Raw genomic sequence first — 10,242 nt, 5'->3', positions numbered from 1 at the left:
AAAGGTAATCGAGTCAAACCCTTTGCCTGCAGGGACCTCAGCCCAGAAGGCAGAATTGATAGCTCTGACTCGAGCCCTGGAATTGGCAAAGAACATGCGAATAAATATTTGGACAGACTCTAAGTATGCCTTCTCTGTTGTGCACGCTCATGGAGCCATCTGGAAAGAAAGAGGATTGTTGACTACTCAAGGGAAAACAGTCAAACATGCAGAGAAGATTCTACGATTGCTAGAAGCAGTCCAACTCCCAGCACAAGTGGCCATAATGCATTGTAAAGGACACCTAAAAGGTAACACTATTCCAGAAGTTGGGAATAGAAAGGCAGATGCAGAAGCTAAATTAGCTGCTGCAAGGACCGGAAAGGTAAATATAACAGCTCTAATACCAGGAGAGCTGGATGTAAACCTCCAACCAAATTATCAGGAATCAGATCATAGATGGATTCAAAGGAATAAAGGTAAACTGTTAGACAATGGATGGGGACAACTAGAGACAGGACAGGTGGTAATACCAGGGAACCTAATGTGGCAGATTGTAAAGACGGAGCATGAAAAGGCCCATTGGGGTCTAGATCTGCTTTAACAATATTTGCAAGCCAGGATAGCAGGACTGAAATTATTTACTACTGTAAAGCACGTTACATCCCAGTGCGAGCGGTGTCTGAAAAACAACCCGAATACGGGAACCAAGGTACACCAAGGAGCCATAAATCGATGTAAATTCCCAGGTGAAGTATGGCAAATTGATTTTTCTGAACTCCCAAGAAAAGGGGGGGTTTCGGTATTTGTTGGTATTAACTGATACATTTTCTGGGTGGCCTGAAGCATTCCCTTGTAGGTCAAATAAGGAAAGAGAAGTGACTAAAGTACTGTTGAATGAAATTATTCCACGGTTTGGGGTACCAAAAAGCATTTCTTCAGATAGGGGTACACATTTCTGTGCAAAAGTGGTGAGAGCAATAAGCAAAGCATTACAAATCAAATGGCAATTACACACACCTTACCGTCCACAGGCCAGCGGGCAAGTGGAAAAGATGAATCATCTCATCAAACAGCAAATTGCCAAAATATGCCAGGAGACTAATTTGCAGTGGTATCAAGCTTTGCCTATCGCTCTGCTTAGGCTGAGAGTCAAACCAAGATCAAAAGAAAAGTTAAGCCCATTTGAAATTTTGTATGGTAGACCTTATGCTATGCAAGTTGCAAATGGAGACGCTGTAGACCAAATCGGTAATCAGTACATTTATGATTATGTAATTACGGTGGGGAAACAGTTCGATAAGAATGCTACTGTGGTAATAGAGCACCAACCTAAACAACCTGATTGCAAATTGCATCCGTTTAATCCCAGTGATTGGGTGTGTGTTAAGAATCTTTTAGGAAAACCCCTACAAGAGAAGTGGGAGGGACCTTTCCAAGTGCTGCTGACTACCTTCACCGCGGTTCGGATCAAGGAGCGACCTACGTGGATCCATTACTCACGGGTCAAGAAAGCTCCGGAGAATAAACAAGAGGAGCAGACATCATGATCCTGACTCCACCTCAGACCTTTACAACCCTGATCATCGGACTTTCGATAAGTATAGTTTTTCCCCAAGACTCCGCCCCAATAGACCCATGGTCTAATGCACACCAGTGTATCCACCTGGAGTTGGAAACGGAATCGAAGGGACCCTATTTTGAGGTTTATGCTTTACGTAACAATCAGCCATACGCGAGTGAAGTATGGAATCAGCCCTCCATGGTAGCATACAAGGGAGACCAAATCCAAATTGAGTGTCGAGAGCTTGACCCAGTAGAAGGAAAAACAAGGCGGCTAGTATTAACAATTAAACCCTCGATGCCAGTCTCTGAACATAACCTAATTACTTTTAGTCCAGTGAAGACGGGCCAGCCCACTGTCTGGACCCAGCAAAAGAGCCCAATCTCATGCCAGTGGAGTGACTTCCGGGAAGATCCACCCGGATCACAACCCCAAAACTCGGTAATCTATACAGAAGATTCGCTTGGGGAACTACATCCTCGAAACATAACCTTTGACCCCCACCCTCTTCTCTCTCCTACGGGAAAGATCGTAGTATCTAGTGGTCCTGAGGAAGGGAGAGCACAGTGTGAGATGGCATTTAGATTAGACCAGTCGGTGACGTTCACATGTGAAAGGGAGTTGAAAACGCTGGAGCGGGGTTTTAGCTTCCCTAGGCGTGCTGTCCAATATAAGGTGGCATTATCGGGAGACATGATCCCATTGTATCCAGATCTAGACTTACCCCAAGAAACCACTCCACCGGTAGAATGTAAAATAGTGCATAACCTAACCTTTATAGGGCCTCAGGTAATAAGAAAATCTAATGAACAAAAATTATTGTTAGACCCCACTTATTCCCTGAAAAAGGTGCAGATGAACATTCACACCGATATTACGTATTTGCAGAAGGATTGCCAACCATTTATACAGCAAAGCCTTAAGGGATGGAATGCATGGCTAGCAACAAGGTCTCATCACAGAAGAGCACAAAGAGATCTAAGTGGGTGGATTGGCACCGGATTTGGTATATTAAACACGATAGACCAAGAGGTTTTAGTAAACAAATTAAGTACCGTCATGTCGAACTTAGGAAAGCTTAAAATGCCCCTCAGTTCATCCATACTTACATTAGCAGAAACACAATCGCTAGTAGCAAAATTGCTAACCATGGTAGCAAACCACACTGCAGAGGATTTTGTGAAGTTTGCTGACTATACAGGAGAACTTAGCAAGGAAATCGCACTAGCTATCCAATGCCCTCAGACGCAACAATGGGTACAATCAGTAGCAGCAGGAATAATGAGAGAAGGAACGGCAGGTATATTACCTCAAGAAATAAGAGAAACAATATTAAAGGACAATCACACTACACAATTTGAGAAGGATCACCAAGCCTGGTGGCAATTAGTAAATTTCACTTATGAGCCCCAACAAGAACACATTGAAGCCTATGTCCTCACCATTAGTGCGGCAGAGGAAAGAGCTATCTTTCCTATCCTCACTCTAGGGACAATACATCAGGATGTCATTGTCAGGCCAATAGACCATAATGTCTGGGCCAGTTATGACTATACCAAAAAGAGGTGGCAATCAATTAGCACAGAAGCATGTATACCTAGAGGGCAATTAGGCTATGTTTGCGAGAACGCTGTGGTAGAAGCAGAAGATTTATGCTTAGATGCCGAGAATAGTCTATGTACCTTTGAAATGCTTCCACATAATAGAACACAATCACAAGTCTACTATATAGGGAATGGGTGCGCTTGCGTGAGGACAGCTTGTGACAACATCACTATAGATAATTGCCAAGAAAAGACTAACAATACTAACTTCTGTGTATGCAACTTCACCAAGATAGTAGGTTGTGACTTTCATTATACTGTCCCAATAACTACTCAACAGCTAATTAACGCAGATTTCGACCTATATCAAGAGATACCGAAATTACAAATAGGGATGGACATCAAAGTTCTTAAAGCAATGCTCGCACATCCTAAAATAAAGAAATTGGTGCGAAAGGTGAATCAAACAACTAAACGAATGGTATGGCAGGTAGAACATAATTCAGAAAAAATAAAGAATGTCCTGACCGAAGTAGAACAAGTAGGCCAGCATCATTGGTGGGATATCTTTACAGGATACTCCCCAACAGCTACACAGGTCTTTAACTACCTGGTGCACCCAATGCTAATAGTAATTGTAGTCCTGTTACTATTAACTCTCACAAATATTTGTATGTGGTGGAGACTAAGAATCATAATGAAAAGGACCCAAATGATTTGGGCTATGGTACGAGCATATCAGCGCCCTATAGGATTAGAATTTGACAAAAGAATTCGTAAGTTATAAGAAAAGGGGGGGAATGAAGCCATTTATTATAATAAACAATAGTTTCTGAGAAATAAAAGAATTAAAAGACACTTAAAGTATTATCAAGGGAATTGCAGAAGTTAATAAATAACCTAAAATACACTGTTAGGGAGAACTTTGATCAGATATCTAGATAAGTAATCTAAAATACACTCACAGAAGAAAACTTCGGAATTAGAATATTTGAAGAAGCAAGAATGGAAGCCAATAAGTTAAGGTGACCTGCCAAGCCGTCAGAATCAAGCCAAGTGCAACAGTGACTTCTGCCAAGCCATGGAAAAGCATGCCACGGATAACAGGAAAATGCCCAAATTAGGAGAAGCTTAAAATTTAACCAAGGAAGACCAAGAGTTCCCGGAAGACTCCGCCTATATTCCTGCCTGCCTATGAATATGCATGTAATAAATGATGTAATCCTTGTTCAAAATTGTATAAAAACCTGCTTTTGCTGTACCTAATTTAGAAATCCATTTAGTGATTTCTCCAACGCGTTGTCAATAAATACCTCCTGCCTATAGACCTTAAATCCAGTCTCTGGGCAGCTTATTATCGCCTTTTGAGGCAAAATTTGGTATCAGTAGAAATAATAAGGGATAGTTAATTTTTAGCAGATAAGGTAGTTAAGGCTAGGGTAATATATCACTTGCCTGTCTTTACTATGTTTAAAGAAGCAGGATGGGATGTGGATTTCTTTGTGACAAAGAAGAGGACCATAGCCTGCACCTGGGCCCTGAAATTTCAGCTTTAGCCAAGGGGTGCGAAAGCCTGCCAACAGGTCATAAGGAAAGAGGTCAAATTGAGGAAGACGTCTTGGCTTCATCAGAAGGAGATCATTCACCACTTTAAAACCCACCCACCCATGTGATGTGAAAGAATCCGCAAATATGAGGGAACTTTGGACTCAATTATAATACATTTTAATACAAAGGGGGTAGGTGGGGTTACCTAATTAATATGTATTAGTCATTTTGGGAATTATATGAATATGTAGCACTTTTTTAGATAAGTAGAGCGGCAGTGATTCTTCACACATGTCTTTAGGAGACAACTCCTCCTGTGCCTGGCTGTAATAAACATACCACCTTCTACCTTTAACTGTGGTGAGTTTTATTCCACACCTCATTTGGTGACCGCGCCAGGAACGCTTCTCTGCTCCAGCAAGAACAACCGGGCTCTGGACGTCTCTGGGCGCTGCCAGGACATTCCTTTCCTGGAGGCACCTCCGCTCTCGGCTGTTCCTCGAGGGGGACAGACAAGACTGCTGGGACTGTGGAGAAAGGGAACGTTTAACTCTGTATAAAGTAACCCAGAAGGTGTACGCACGGGAAGGGCTGTTCATAAGTCACACAGAGATGTCCTGTGCACAATGCACACCTGTATAGTTTGGGTTCGGGTCTGGCCGCTGGCAGAAAGGATTTGGTGTGTCAATAAGGACCTGCTAGCAATTCTGGGGGTGAATTGAGCAAATCCTGTTTCATTGCTGCTATTTTTCCTGTATGTTGTAATTGTGGTTGTGTTTTCAGTGTGTGAATGTTTGAGGAAGATGATGTGGGTGGATGCTGATGTGGTGGATGGTGTGTGTTGTGTTGAGAAAAGTGAGCACTCTGTCCCCTCATAAAGAGATACTCCTTTCCCGGTGAGCCTGTGTGTGTGGACTTTCTAATTGCAGGGGTTGGTGCTCCCTGTGACACCTGGTGCTTGGGTATACAGGGGGGTTGAGTGGTTTTTCTCCCACATTGTGGTCATTTGGGACTGCACGGTTGTGTTTGGGGAGATTTTAGGATTTTGTTTGCAACAAGTGCAGCAATTTATGCAGAAAACTTCAGTGTGGTGATTTATTATGTTGAATTATGGTAGTTCCTTTCTACCCACCCTCCTCCCCCAGGGTTTAAAATCCCCTGCCATGAGGTGGACACTCTCTGTCCTCCTTGGGACATCTTCTTTCCTCTCCTGGACACTCCCTTTCTCTCCTGGAGTTGTTCTCCATTAAAGTTGTGGGACTTTGGTCCCAGGAAGAGAGAGCGCCTCTCGTCTTTTGCTTTTGTCCTTGTCAGTGTCACTGGGCCCAGAGCTCGCCAAACTGATCCCCCACGAGATGAAAACTGACAAATGGCCCCATATACACAGCTCAAAAATTGGCCACATTTTTGATGGACTGGGGTGTTCGCCACATTTTGGAATTCCCTATTCCCACACAGGTCAGGTAATTGTTGAAAGGACGCACCACACTCTAAACTCATTCTAGATCAACAAAAGGGGGAATGGCTCAAGCAACAACCCAGATGAGGTTGAGCAAAGCTTTATATGTTTTTATGTTTTGAGTAGCTCATTTGCAGGACCTAATCCTCCAATTTTTAGGCACTTTTCAAACAGCACACAGGCAAAATTGAAAGAAAATCCTTCGATTTTTATCAGAAACCTTGAGTAAGGACAAATTGAAGGACCATTTCCGCTAATCACTTGGGGCAAAGGGTATGTTGCATTTGCACAGGCGCCGGACCTAAGATGGTCCCTGTGAAGGACGTGAAACGGTCTCATACACAATAGTGCAGCGACAATTCCACCAGCAGGGAAATGAGCACGCAGACGTAAGCCACACGGAGAAGCTACGGTTCATGCCAGACGTTCCCTGTTCAACCTGTGAAAGCTACAAATCTTGAGTTTGATGTTGATTTTTGGACTGTGAAAATGGTTTGTACCATAGAGCTCTTTCAGCAAAAGCGTGGTGTCCATTGTGTTCAAAAGAATTCTAAGATATCCAAATTTGTAAAAATTGAAGGTTAGAGGGACAATTTAGTGCCCTATAGTTGGCCAGTCCCTGACCAAGTGCTAAAAGATTTGCTTGAGAACTGAAATAGATTGGGAAGCTTTTGCCAAAAAACAGCTGAACAGGAACACGGAGTTTGATCAAATGATATACTGGCACTTGGTGGTTTTGCTTGTGCAGTGGTGCGGCGGTGGTGTTAGTGTCAATCGCCCAGGCTAGCCAGCCAGCAACCGCTAGCAGCATGGGGGGGCACTTGTCCCGATAGCTTGGCTTCAGGAGAGCGCCTCAAGCAGTCATCCAGCGCTATGGCTGTAGGTGCTGCCAGGTGCGGACGAGACCCGGAATCGCTGCGATGAACAGGAATAAAGAGCGCTCTCCGTTTTGGGGCAAAGTCCGGCTTTAATGGTGTCCAGGGGAGCCAACAAAACGAAGAGGATTTGACAGTTGATACACGTGGTTATAAAGGGAGTGGGTGGTAGGGGTAAAACCGGCACAGAGACCAATGGGAATCCAGGGGGGAAAGGGATACAAGAGATTGACATACACAGGAGATCAATGGGTACAGCTTAAAGGAGGGACCCCAGTCCCTGCCCAATTCCCTCAAAACCTGGAGAGAAGCTTCTGGAGAAAAGGGAGTGAGCAGGGAGTGACTGGCAGGGCCCTGGGGAGGAGTAGGACTGGATACATTTGGTGCCATGGGGACCAGAAAGATTGACATTTAACTGGGAGAGGAGGGAGAACCCGGGCAGAACCGTTACCACATGGGGGGGAAACAGAGCATTCCAACTTCAAAGGGAGAACAAATCAAGCAAAGGGAGAGTAAAACAAACACACCACAACATGCTTGCTTGCTTTTGCATGCATACATGCCTGTAGATCAACCAAAAATGAATGTTTGCCTTGCTTTAGCCAAGTCAGCAGGCTCAGAAACCATGTGTTTGACCAATTTGAGCCCAGATAAATCCTTTGCAACCTGTTTGGTCGGTGTGCCTGTGCCAGCCAAGGAGTAGCCAATACTCAATTGTGACAAATATTGGTGCGAGGCTGCCTATGAGACCAATCCCATAGCAGCTGGCATCACTGGGCCCCTGAACCTCTTAAAGCACCTTCTGAACCTCAAGAATTGGAATTCTTGGTTCATTGGTGATGGAATTTTGAGCTGAGTTTCAGTACCAGGGAGATCCACAGTTAAATGTTACTCCCCATCATCCTGAGGACAGATACTCAAGTTTGTGGTGCAATTGTACTACCCCAGTACCCCCTAAGGGTGAAACTGCTGACGAGTAGATGACCTAGATGAGTCCCCATGACAATAAGCAACAGAATATTGGCTCATTTGTGGAGATAGAGCCTGGCAGGACGTTCCCTCAGAAATTAAACGTGACCCATGTAGCATCAGACAACTCACTGTGATAGCACCTAGCGTTAAATAAGCCATCAAGAGAAAACACAGAGAAAAAAAGATGTGCCCATCATTAAAAAGAAAACTGTAATAGCAATTTCAGACCCTAGGGCCCTGCAAAATGAGGTACATCAACTTTATTTTTCCATCAACTTGCCTCAGGCGAGGCATTGAAACCATTATACCGATCAGGGTGTTGGCTGACAGTGCTACTTCCATTGCAATTAGTGACATGATGACCGATGTTAGTGCTGTCAGACATGCAACCTTACAGAACAGAGCAGCAACTGATTTTCTTTTACAGCCACATGGACACGGTTGTGAGGAATTTGAAGGATTGTGTTCCATGAACCTGTCTGATCACTCTGAATCCATCCACAAAAGCATACAAAAGCTGAAAGATTTGACAGCTCCAATTAAAGAAGATGGTGGATCATGGTTAGATGATTTGTTCCAAGGATGGAGCTTTGCACCTTGGCTAAGGGAACTTTGTAGAATAGGTCTCTGTAGCAGAATGAGGCCTTTGTCGGGGATGAGGCATTTGTCGGTTAGGGAAAACTCGGACACTCAATATGAGTGATAAGCAAGTTCCATTTACTGAAGAGAGCATCAGACACTTATACAGCAAGTAATAAGCTTATGAATATTCTGCAAGCCAAGCGATCTATTGGTTAAACTATACCATCAACTCTTCCTCATTCCCTATTTGGACCTACATTCCCTATTTCCCACGGCTCTCTGTCTACTTGTCATCATACCCAGCTAGGCCCAAGGACACGCTATCTTGCAGGTGCCGGACTTGGAATTAGCCACGGCCTTGTACTTTTCCAGTCTCTAGTCAGCTAAAATCCCAACACACACAGGCATCTTACCAGAGAAGGTTTGGAAAGGAACCAGAGAGCTTGTTCACAGATACAACCTCCTCATGAAGAACACTGAGGCATCAGACCCTATTCAACAAGAAGAGAATCTAGCAAGAGCATCCTGCTGCTGCAGTTGTGCTCTAAGGAGAAATCTCATCTGATGGAATGCAAGTGTCTTTCATTTCCTTCTTTCTTTGAACAAGAAAGGCAAAAGTTGTGGAAAGGATACATAAAATAGCTAAATTGGAACATTTGTCATGCTCTGGTCAGACATCCTGGAGAGCTGACAAAGAAATTCTGACAAATTAACTCACACAGGTATGAAAGTATGGTGGAAATAGCTAACTTAGAAAACAGAAAAAAAAAAGTCTCCCAGCATCAATATTTTGCCCAGTAATGTGAATATTCATTATTTTCCTTTAACAAATAGTCTCAAAACAATGGAATGACACTATGTAAATAACTGAAGGATATGGCTTGTGATATTTCCAAAACATTTTATACAGGGAAATGTTTACAGGGGACTACTTCAATGGCAAAAACTGAAGGATAAACTCAACAGATTTGCATGTGAAAATTCCCAGTGCCACCTATTGTCAGAGACAACAGAGTCAGGAGGGGAGTCAGCGTGGTGCTGCATGTCCTCAAATACACTTTCCCTTTGAAAAATGGGGAGAATAAATATTTGTATTTCATATTTAAAGCTCTCTTCCAGATTAGAATTAAACTCTGGAGAGGCACACACATAAATGTTCATCCCTGATTGATGCCTTTAATTCCCAAGTCCTGTTGCTATCTGTGACCCTGAGGCAGTGATAGATAATGGTGCTCACAACCTCCTTAAAATGAGCTGCCCAATGCCCTGTGAGGGCTTCTGAGGCTTTTGTCTCATTTTATAGCATACATAGCATCCTTTGCTTTTTCCTGACAATTCATAAATGGAAGGCTTTAATGAAGCCTTGAACAGTGCACAGTCCTTGCCAGAAACTAATCTGCACTGAACCTTTTAAAGAACTCTGTTGATTGTTTGCCTTTTTATGGCAATGTATTTAAGTAATCATAATGCCTGAGTGAAAGTCTATTACTATCTGTTTACCTCAGTACTTTGACATTTCAATAGGAATTATCCTTTTTCATTTTTTTATGCATCAGAACACAACAAAAAACAACAAAAAGCCCATCTAAACAAAAGAAAAAACCCCAAACTAAACTACTCAAAAAAAAAAACCAACAAAAAAAAAAAGGATAGAGTTGTACCTTGTTAGTAGTGTTTCTCTACTTATGAAAATATTTTAGAAAAATTAATTATGGAAAG

The sequence above is a fragment of the Melozone crissalis genome, unplaced genomic scaffold, assembly GCF_028551555.1.
Source record: "Melozone crissalis strain CALT ecotype California unplaced genomic scaffold, PUWL_Pcris_2 ptg000082l_1, whole genome shotgun sequence".
In the NCBI taxonomy this organism is placed as follows: domain Eukaryota; kingdom Metazoa; phylum Chordata; class Aves; order Passeriformes; family Passerellidae; genus Melozone; species Melozone crissalis.
This window is presented reverse-complemented; position numbering follows the sequence as displayed.